An 11,950-nucleotide genomic window follows, 5' to 3' on the forward strand; every position below is an offset into this window, starting at 1 on the left:
CTCATTAAGTTATTTGGATTTCTGTGGCTTCTTAAAAGCAGTTTTGTTGAAACATAATTTATATACCAAACATTTCACCCATTTAAATTGTATAGTTTGATGACTTTCAGCATATCCACAGAGTTGCAACCATTGCCACAATCTTATTTTAGAGCTCTTTTTATTTTTCTTTTCTCTCTTTTTTTTGCATAGTAATTTCTTTTCATTGCATTCTACTTTCCTTTTAGAATTCTTCCTATATCTCCTATAAGGCTATGTTGAATAACATAAGAAACTTTTTACTGGAAATGCCAGTTTTTTGAAGTTGAGGAAGTGCAAACATTTATTTAACATGAGGATGATACCAGATGAGCGTTGTCTTTCTAGCTATATCCAGGAAATCTAATCAAATTGGCTAGTAGGACAGAGAAAAAGCAATAACTTCATTACTATTTTTACAGCTGGTTATAAGTTGTTGTCTTCCCTGAAAGTGGAATGAGTCCCTTTTCCCAAATACACATAAGTTTTCTAGAGGGCTTGGAAGAGGAACGGGTGCAATTGTATTCTCCTAGGTAGTAGAAAGTAGTGATAAAAAATAATAATAAAAACCATGAATCTCTAACACTCTGAAGAACTCTGGATTAAAAGTGCCTTGAGGTCCATTCGGTGAGGAGAAAGAAGTATATTGATGGTAATTTTTCCACTAGCTAAGCACAGATTGACTAAATCCAGCTATTCATTACTTGACATTTGAGGAAGAAGGCTCTGTTTAGTGTTAGCTTGGAAAGGGCACAGAATATGAGCACCTGGGCAGGAAACTAAACCCAAGCAATGGTACTCCAAGGCCACAGTTCTGAAGTTGAGGTGGGATGGGTTGAAAAAAGGATTAAATGGCAAATGAAGGAAACTGGAATTACTTAAACTTGCTCAGTTCAAATCAGCCACAAATCCACATTCGACTTCTTTGGTTCTTATACATGGACTGAAAACATATTGGACTTGGGATTTTTTTTTTAAGTCAATAGGCTCATAACAAACTAGATATGCATATTATAAACAATCACCAGAAATTTCTTTGGACTAATTCAGGCAACAGCTGTATAAATATTTCTTGCATTGGCTGCTGGCCCTACTCAACTTCTTTGCAAAAAAAAAAGACCATATTTTTTCCCCTAGTTTAGTTCATTCCTTGTATCTCATGTGGATTGGCTGAAAAACATTATTTCTAAAACAAGGAATGTTCCAAACATAGCTATGACTACTGGCAGCTAAAGAGACACTACTAAATTATTTTTCTCCTTTGTCTGGTTTATTCCTATTTGTCTTTCAAGATTTAGCTCAGAATACTCAGTATCTACTTCGTATTCATTGGGATGATCATTATCAAAACACAAAAAATGAAAAGCCTTGGCAAGAATGTGGAAAAAATAGAATCCAATTGTGTCTCTTTTGAGAATATAAAATGGTGCAGTTGCTTTGGAAAACAGGATGGTGATTCCTCAAACAAGACTTACCATATAATTCAGCAATTCCTCTTCTGGGTATATATACAAAATAATTAAATAGCAGTTCAAATACATTTGTCTAACTGCATTTATAGAAACCTCTTTCACAATAGCGAAAATGTGGAAGCAGCACAAGTGCTCACCGAGTAATGAATAGATAAACAAAATCAGGGTATGCATACAATGGAATAAATAATCAGCCTTAAAAGGAAGAAAATTCTGACACATGCTACAACATGAATGAACCTGGAAGAATCATGCTAGTGAAAGAGCCAGTTTTAAAATAACATACTGTATTGTTCCTCTTATATAGGGTAACCATATTATTCAAATTCATAGAGACAAAAATGAATATGGTGATTACCAGGGTCTAGGAGTTGGGGCAATTTGGAGTACTGGTATTGAATGGATACAAAGTTTCAGTTTAGGAAGATGAAAAAGTTTTGGAGGTGGGTGCTGGTGATGGATGCACAACATTGTGAAAAATGCCACTGAATTGTATACTTTAAAAAAATGGTTAAAATAGTAATTTTATGTCACATGTATTTTGCCACAATGAATTAATTTTAGAAAGATTAAAAAAAATCAGTATCAAGGAATGACCTATTGAATAAAACCTTAAATCTTTATTAATGTTTAAATTATTAATATTTGAATAAACAGAAAAACATACTATTTAATGGAAAGTAAAGTTAAAAATCATGAAGTCAGATTTTCCTAATAGGATCTGTTCTCTAAAACAACAATCAAAATCTCAATGGGCTTGTTAGGAAGTGACAAAATGGCAAGTGAAGGAAAGATCTAGAAGAATAAACATGCTAGGAGAATGAAGAAAATCCTGAAAAATTAAAAGAACTTGTCCACACATATGTCATAAAGCTAGGACTGGTCCTGCCCTATGAATTTCTAGACTCTAGTGAGTGCAACAGACTAAAGACTAGAAATAGTTCCACGTGTGAATTTGGTGTCCAATGATAGCTACCGTTTAGTAAGTTCTTATCATGTGCAATGTATTATTCTAAGCTCTTACATGTACTGACGTGTAAGTCCTGAAAACAGTTCCAAGAGATGGATGCCATTAGCCCTATTTTACATATGGGAAAACATGTTTAGCTAGTTTGTAAGCAATGAGAACAGAACTTGGACCTACGAAGCCTAACTCCATGATTTTTTTTTCTTTTAATTGATCTACAGAATTTTAAGTCAACAAGAGAACACAGGTGACTAGTAGAAACCCTACTTCACTTTTATATCACAGCTAATTCTAAATTGCTTAAATAATATGAATAAAACTATGAGAGAACCAGAGGAAAATACTAACTTAAAAAATTCTTAATGTGGAGAAGCCTTTTTACAGCCCATGCAAAAGTCAAAATCAACGTTGAAAATACTGATAGACCTGATTCATGAGTATTTTAAAACCATAGTTAAAGTCAATAAGCAAAGAGGTGAAATAATCATAGTGCATATGACAGGCAGACTTAACACACTCAATGACAAATATATTTTCTTTTTTTTTTAAAGAGAGAGAGAGAGAGACAGAGAGAATTTTTTAATATTTATTTTTTAGTTTTCGGCGGACACAACATCTTTGTTTGTATGTGGTGCTGAGGATCGAACCCAGGCCGCACGCATGCCAGGCCAGCGCGCTACCGCTTGAGCCATATCCTCAGCCCAAAATATCTTTTCTTAACGTATCAACCAGGTGGTGATAAACTTGCCAATAGAAAACATGCACAGGTGATTCATAAAAATGAGAAAAGTAGGAAAAATATAAAAAGATATTTGAACTTACTATTGATTAAAGAAATGCACATTGGAATAAAAACAATTTTTATTTCATTGGCAGAGATATAATAAATTGATTAAAAATCCAGTGTTGACAAAGATGTAGAAAGACACTGATTGAAATTGGTGCAGCGTTTCTGGAGAAAATATTGGGATTTGTGCATCAAAATTTCATGTGCATTATAATACAGTCTAGCCATTTTTCTAGGGCCTTACCTGTGGAGATTATTGCCAGCTATCCAAAAATATGTACATAATGATGTTAATCACAGCATTATTTAAAATGGCAAAAAAATTGAAAACAACATAACTATCCTTTTATAAGGGACTAACTAAATAAGGGACAAAATGTAATAGGATACTATATGGCGATGAAAATTGTGACATCATTAAAATTCATGTCACCATGTGACAAAGTCAAGAAATGTTTTTATATGTGTTGCCCATCCTCAATAAATACCAATGAATGTTCTTGGTATCTGATTTATTTTGTTTTTCCTGTTCCATCCTCAGTGACTGGTATATAGCAATCACCTAATGACCACACTATTCAGGAATTCAAATTAACCTTCTCTAGAAAGATATATTGTAAGGGACAATTGCCTGTGAATTTATTTATTTATTTATTTATTTATTTATTTATTTATTTATTTATTTGCAGTACTGAAGATTGAAACCAGGGATGCTCTACATCTGAGCCACATCCCTATTTCAGAGTCTCCCTAAGTTGCCCAGGCTAGTCTCAAACTTGTGATCCTCCTACCTGAGGTTTCCGTCATGTGGATTTTATAATAAGATGTGTTTTATTCCAATGGTTTTAAGATTTGTGTAAAAATGCAAAGTAATGACCTTTTTATGGATCTGTCTACTCTAAGCAAGATAAAGGAGCTCAATAAATAAATATCCCTCTGAATCCTTCTTGCAGTTTTTGCTGTTTAAGTCTGATCTTGACAAAAAATACTCATTTGTTACTGGGAGCATGTTTACTTTTCTGGAACTCTCATTTCCTACATTTGCAAGCTTGAAATGAGAATAATTCATCCAGCAATAGGTGTCTACCTCCAATGCCTGTGCTGATGAGGAATAGCTAACAGAGCATTTACTCAAGGTCTGCTTCGGGTCTGCTTCATTTCAGCTCCCAACTTGCCAGTGAACTCTGTTTTCATATTGAAAAAGAAGAATGTTTTGCACTGAACTATACTTAGAATATTTCACAATAAGCTCCTCTTATCAGTTTACATGATGTTTTCTTTCAGCCAGTGCTTTTGAACTACAGTAACAGATATGAATGTGGGTAGAAATAGTCTCTAACTAGTAACTATTGGATATTCACATGAAATATAAAATAAAGTGAGAAAGGAACCCTCTCAATGAAAAAAGTTGACAGACCTAACTTCCATAGCCAAACTGTTAATATACTCATAAACATCTTAGGGCACAGTACTAGTTTGTGGTATTGATGGTTATACTGCTGCTTTTAAAAATTCAAATAGGACAGGATGGTATTAAAGGAAAAGTTACAGCTTTACTCCTCCTCACACCAACAAGAGAGATCCGTTGGCATTATTTCCATTTTCAGGTCTCATCTTTAGCTTGCCTCCCTGTGTTTCAAGGTAGGGTGGGATTTCCACATGCTCTTCCAGCCAATGAAAGCACTAGCTTATAATGATCCCATGAAAACTGTGTGACTATTATTCTATAAATGTTGACACAGTCAGTTCATGTCTTTCTGAATGTTTATTTAGTCAATCTTTTGGAATTAAGTTTACAAGTTCTACAAAATATTACATAACACGTCACCATTCTGAATTCAACATATTGTCTAAAACTGTTTCTAGAACCTGTATGCATTGCTAAGCATTTATTTTCTCAAAAAAAGAAAAAAAAAAGCAATGCTCCAAAAGTTTTAAGAATTGTAGGGCATGAGAGAGATAAATGAAACACTGACAGGAAAGAGAAAAAAAATAATTAGAATTGAGAAGAGTTAAAAAAAAAAAGACGTATTGGATATAAATAATTTACAAGCTGAGGTCAACATATTTGTGTATGATGAAAGAGAATGATTTATTACATATTACTACACATATGTATATTATATTTAAATTAACATATATGTGTTCTAAGACAATACAATCTTTTCCTTCCTCTGTAGGCAAATACACTTTTAACTTTCTAAAGAAAGCAATCTGTTACATATCTAGTCAATCCAATGACATTAACACATCACAATAGTAGGCCATGAAAAAGTCTCCTCATACCTTCCAAACCTGTATTGTTTTAATTAACAATATAAGTTGTTCTCTCAATTACTGAATCACTGGGCTCCTCAAGAATTGTATTTGAGAAGAATAAGATTGTTCATAAATATACAGAAACAAAGAGGTATTAGGATCTAGAGAGAAAATAAGAACCCTACTTTCTTCACCTCCAATTGCTAGGTTTTGTCAGCTATAACTTTTAAACTATCTGTATTTATAACATTTACAGCATACTCTGTCCTTATTTTACAGTGTCTTGGCTTTTTTTTAAAGTTTTTTTTTTAAATAAAGCCCTGTTTTTTTTAGTAAAGACTTATTATTTTTAGTCTTGGGTTTTTTAATAGTCTCTTTTTTATAAAGTATCATCTTAGTTTTATCAATATTCTGAACTTGGTTTAGAAGTTAATTATAAAAATTAGAAACAAATGGTATATAGAATGTTATTATGTTAATATTATTCATTGCAAAATCAACCACAATAATCCCTCATATGCACAACCATATTGGTTCTAAAACCCCTGCAAATACCAAAATGCATGGATGTTCAAGTTCCTTGTACAAAATAGTGTAGTTCTGTCTTTGCATATAACATACATGATACTCCTCTATACTTTATGTAAATACTGTGTAAATAGTTATTATACTGCATTGCTTAGGTAACGGCAAGAAAAAAAGTGTGTACATGTTCAGTACAGATGCAAGTCCCCCACCCTGAATATTTTTAATCCACAGCCACAGATGACCAATTGTATTTTGATTGGACCTCAGGAGTAATAAATATAACCTTTATAAATTAGTAAAACCACTATGGAAATTAGTGTGGCAGTTCCTCAAAAGACTAGGCATAGAATCACCATAAGACCCAGGTATACCACTCCTTGGTATTTATCCTAAAGAATGATAATATGTATTGATATATAATATAATATATCATATTGTATTATATCATATTGATATATAATACATATACAATATGTAGTGATATATGTATTCCCATATTTATAGCAGCACAATTCACAATAGCCAAACTATGGAACCAGTCAAGATGTCCATCAATGCATGAATGGATAAATAAAATGTGGCATTTATACACAATGGAATTTTTAATTTTTTTATTTGTAGTTGGACACAATACCTTTATTTTATTTATTTTTATGTGGTGCTGAGGATCGAACCCAGGGCCTTGCTAGGCAACCGCTTTACCACCGAGCCACAACCCCAGCCCTATATATAATGAAACTTTATTAGCCATAAAGAAGAAGGAAATTTTGTCATTTGCAGGAAAATGGATGGAATTTGAGTGTTAAGTGAAACGAGCCAAACTAAGAAAGCCAAGGGTTGTATGTTTTCCCTCAAATGTGGGAACTAAAGAAGAAAAAGGAAAAGAAAATTTGTGGTGGTAGAGAAATCTCATGGAAAATTGAAGAGAGATCAGTAGAGTAGAGGAGGTTAGAGGGTAGGAAAAGGGGAAATACTAGGGAGTGATATTGGCTAAATTATCTTGTTACACTGTGTGCATGTACAAACATGTAACAACAAATCCCACCATTATGTACAACTATAGGGCACCAATAAAAAATGGGGGAAAAAAGAAACACAATCTTATTCAAGGTAAACTATGCCATTCAAAGGATATGATTTAAATCATTGAAATAAACCTGTTTTCCTTTCACTTCAACAATTTCTCAGCATCATGTCACAATTTACTTTGTTTCATATATGAAATATGATTTTCTTGTACAACTCTGTGAGTTTCCCCCTGAAGTTTGTAGTTGTTTTTCTTCCTCCATTAAAAAAAAAAAAAAAAAAAAAAAAAAAAAACACAGGAACCTCTTGTAATATCATTAAGGTAATCCAGCTTCTCCCTCCTTTCCAATTTATCTTCTTGTTTTTTTCTGCTACCTCTACTTGATTTCTCAATAGAAAGATAACTCGATACCCTAGATTGATCTTTAGGATTACTTTTTTTCCCCCTCTCAGTTTCTTTATCTTTGTCTCGGACTTCTATTGACTAGGAAAAGGCAGTCACATTTTAATTTCTAATAATTTCCTCTTTATATTTTTTCATAAAACCTCATACTTAATTTATATGTACCCTCCCTCTTGGATCTTTGAGAATAGGAACTAGAACTTTTACATTTTTATCTTCTATGAATAATTTTCTTTTCTTTTTGGTTCATCACTTTGTTCACCTTAGTTCCACTCTCTGGTGCTACTGGTTTCCCGAGATCTGACCATCTTTGGTTACTTGTTCATACTTATGAAACACTAGGTTGATGAATTCAAGTAGCTCATATGAATTTCCTCAACTGTTGTGTGGGTTGTTTTTTGTTTGTTTGTTTTTTAGTTGTAGATGGACACAATACCTTTATTTTATTCATTTATTTTTATGTGGTGGTGAGAATCAAACCCAGTGCCTCACACATGCCAGGCAAGCACTATACCACTGAGCCACAACCCCATCCCCCCCGGATTGTATTTTCTTAACAGATCTCACTCAGGGAGGGCTTCGTCTAAATAAGCAAGTCACGCCACTGGGTAGGCTTTTAAGATGGGTGGGCAGCACACAGGTAATCAGAGTTCCAATTTCAGTATAAAAACTAGAAAGCTTTTCACTGGAGAACCACACCCTCACTAGGAGTATTAGCTCCCTCCAGACAAATTATTCACTCTTTACTCATCTGTTTGCAAACATTGCCATGTCAGATGCATTGCACAGAAGTCTGCATAGCTAGACAGGAGCAGCTATTCTGTGTACAATACTTCTGCTAACTTCCCCCAATAGTTCCAAGCTTCTCCAAAAAGGCTGGTTTGTACCTGTGATGAGACTTTTGTGCTAGGGTTTATAGGTCAATATCCTCTCATCTACTTTCAAACATGACAACTTTGCATAAGAATAAATTAGGTAATAAGTTATATTGGAACATAATAAGTTGGAACATAAGTTATACTGGAGTAGTAAGTTATATTGGAACAAAGAATATCTACGTTTGTGAATTTATGAAACAATATTTATTGGGGCTATATCTTAGGTACTGGGCTAAAAATGCTAATCCTCTGTAAGATGTTACTATTTCCATTGTACAACTGGAGAACAGAAGTCTTGGAGATGTTCAACATTTTTCCCCAAAGCATAATTGACAAGACTAAAATTTGAACCCAGTTCTTTCTGCCACGATTTTCCCTATACCAGCTCATATACATATGAGAAAAGTCCCCAAATATTATTAAGTCTTGCACAGGACTAACCAAGGTGTTTAAAACAGGCAGCCATGAATATAGAAAAAACTTTAGCTCCTTGGAAACACAAAAATCTTCATGTTCAATGATTAATAATTATACCCATTTCCCTGTGTAAGTTATTATAAAATAGGCCCATTGAGAACATTAAGGATTTGGGGGCACTTCCCAATAGAAAAAGACTCATTGTTGTGCAGTATTGAGGAAAGAAGACAGCCTTTAGAGACTGTCTTTATATTGCTTTATATTCTGTTCAACCTCTTATTAGCTATGTAAGTATATGGCATTAATTGTAAGAGTTGAATTCTCATCTAAAAAGCACAGGTAATATGTTCTTTATTGAGTTATGGTGAGGATTACATGAACAAAATATGTTTAATGAATAATCAATATTCAAATATCAGTTCCTTCCTACTGTTAATATATTTAAATTAAATACCTTAGAATTAACAAAAAGAAAATGTGTGTCTATTTGGTAAATACATAATACTAAATTAAAAGTTAAATCTATTATTGGACAAAGATTCTTTCTAGAATATATACACATTAAGCTCAAATATTCTATTGGGGTTGACTTAAAATGTGATATGCCTTGCTTATTAGAGGTCATTTATTATAAGGGCTTTGAAAATCAGTTCTTCAAACACGGATATCTCTTAAGTGTTTTAGTTACTATAAGACATCTATTAAATCTTCAATTAGAGCAACTGTTGTGTTATCACTGCAACTGCATCCGTGAATTAAGGACAGACAACCATCACCTAAGACAATGTTGAACATAATTACTTTGTAAACTTTGCCATGCCCTTTTCTCTCAGTAAAATGCAATAAGGAAAATGTTTAAATAGAAAATATATAGTAACTTCCAGAGAGGCCCGGGTAAAGAACGTGGACAAAAGCACTGACTTGTACTTTGATCCTCATTTGTCCATTCTTTAGATAAAATACTTGCACCCTTTTGGACTTGGAAATTGTAAACAAGTCTCCATATAAGGAAAAAAGTCACTTAACGTGTAAAGTTTGACTGAACACAGCCGGTTCAGGCTTGTGACAAATGCCTGTGTTGTCACAAAGTTCTAACATTTCAACTCTATTCTTGAACTGCTATCTGTAACACAAAAATGTTCTGATAGCCAAGATTATTCTCAAAGGTGGATCAAGAGGGAAAAAAAAGGCATTATGAAAGGGCAAGCAATGTTTAATTAAGGTTATTGTGAGTCTGAAGTAAGTATCATTGGTGGGGAAGTAAACTCAGTGGTTTTCCATTTTAGCCGAAAAGAATCCTAGACTACATTTATTTCTTAATCATAATCAATTTGTTAGACAATTTATATATCTACTTTCCTCTGTTATATATCTCTAAAGTTTTTAATAAATAATTTATTTAATAACATTTATAATTTAATAAATTTAATAATTCAATAAATAACAATTATTTAAGTAATTAAATAATAACTATAAGTAGATCAGTATATGGAGATATAATCTTGGTGAACTCATCAAATGATGTTACGAAAGGTATTTTTTTAAAAAAAACTTCCTTAAGAAGGAAATATAGTAAATCCTAAAGTGTTCACACTGGGTACTTCTGAGGATTCAGGGAGTGGGATCAGAAGAGGAAACTTTTAAAATTCTGTGCATTTTAAAAAACAGGAGTGATTATCTTTATAATTCAGGAAAACTCTAAGGTTTTTTTTTAAATTATCCTCATCTTATAACCCAACAGTATAAACATACAGAATAAAGGGACTATATGATAAAATTCTCATTGTCATCACATGGCAGGTAATAAATGCATAGATTATTTGATCTTAAGTGATCTCCAATAAAGGATAATTTGAAATTTTTCATCACAAATCTTTGCCCAGTTCTTTCTGTTCTGTTCTCCTGACTGCCATTCTTGTGCTTATACCTCCTCTCTTTTTATACTTACTGGCTTTATTCAAATAGTTTTCTCTTGTTCACAAACCATCCCTTTAGAGAACTAAACAAAAATAGTCAGTCCATAGGTGGCTCATAGGTAGCACATGGATGTAGTTTGTTTAGCTAGCAAAGTATGTTTACCATTTTCAAATTAGTTGACAGCATGAAAGAAATTGGAAATTTCTCACAATATTCTATATTTCTACTTTTGAAAGATCAAATGATCTGGCAACACAGGGCCCACATTCATGAGTCAAATGGAATCGCACCACCCTTGGCCTACATGCATACTCCTCAGCTGATCAGAGCCCCCAACATAACCTACAACCTCACCAACAGGGCTTTCAGGCACCGTTGAGCATGCTTCTTGCCTCATGTACACCTTATAGGAAAGTAACCTCTCATGCAAAGAATAGGGGACAACGAAAGGAATATCAAGCAAGTCAGATGTCTTGCCAAGAATAAGGGGCAGGCATATGTCTTTGAAAATGAAGATTACTCTCCTGTGTTTAATATTAAAAACAAAAAAGAGTATGCTGAAAGAACCAAATTAATAACCATGATGAGAAGCCTGCATGGAACAAAAAGAAAATGAAAAAATAAAAATAAAAAAGAATCAAACTGCTTTTAAGAGGGAACTAATATGAGGGATACTTTTGAAAGTGTCATTGCATACTAAATAATATTTTCCTATTTCTAATTCACTTCTTTCCTTTGTTTTCTAATGGACCTGGTACATATTTGACTCCCTATTTAAAAGTGCACCCAGAGGTAGTCCCCCACTCCCAGCACAGGAGCCACCTACCCCTGCCCTATTTCTAAGCCCTGGGGCAGTAGATAGCAAAGCCTCTCTGGACCAGCAGTGAGTTTTCTCCACTTTCCTTCTCTTCCTGCTCTGAGCAGTAGTCTGCAAAAATTAAAGTAGCCACTATAAAAATTCCTATTGCCTTACCAACTCCATGCTCCTTCCTCTTACACAGGGCTTCTCCCTGTAGGCCCATAGTCTGGCAAATGCTGACATTCAGAGCTGAAACCTTTTCTTGCTAATATGGTTCTATTCATGTTACAAAGTCACAGGCCTTTAGTTTCAACTGTGAGAACTCAGGACAGACCTCCAAATCCAGCTCAACCCCTGTAGGAGGAAGCAGAGAGCCTGTTCAAGGTCACTGCAAAACCAAGTAGAGGCCTCTACAGTCTGAGCAGATGCCATGATCAGATCAGTAGTTAACAGGGATTTGCCAAGTTTCCTAACTTCCA

Source organism: Marmota marmota, unplaced genomic scaffold (genome assembly GCF_001458135.2).
Source record: "Marmota marmota marmota unplaced genomic scaffold, marMar, whole genome shotgun sequence".
NCBI lineage: Eukaryota > Metazoa > Chordata > Mammalia > Rodentia > Sciuridae > Marmota > Marmota marmota.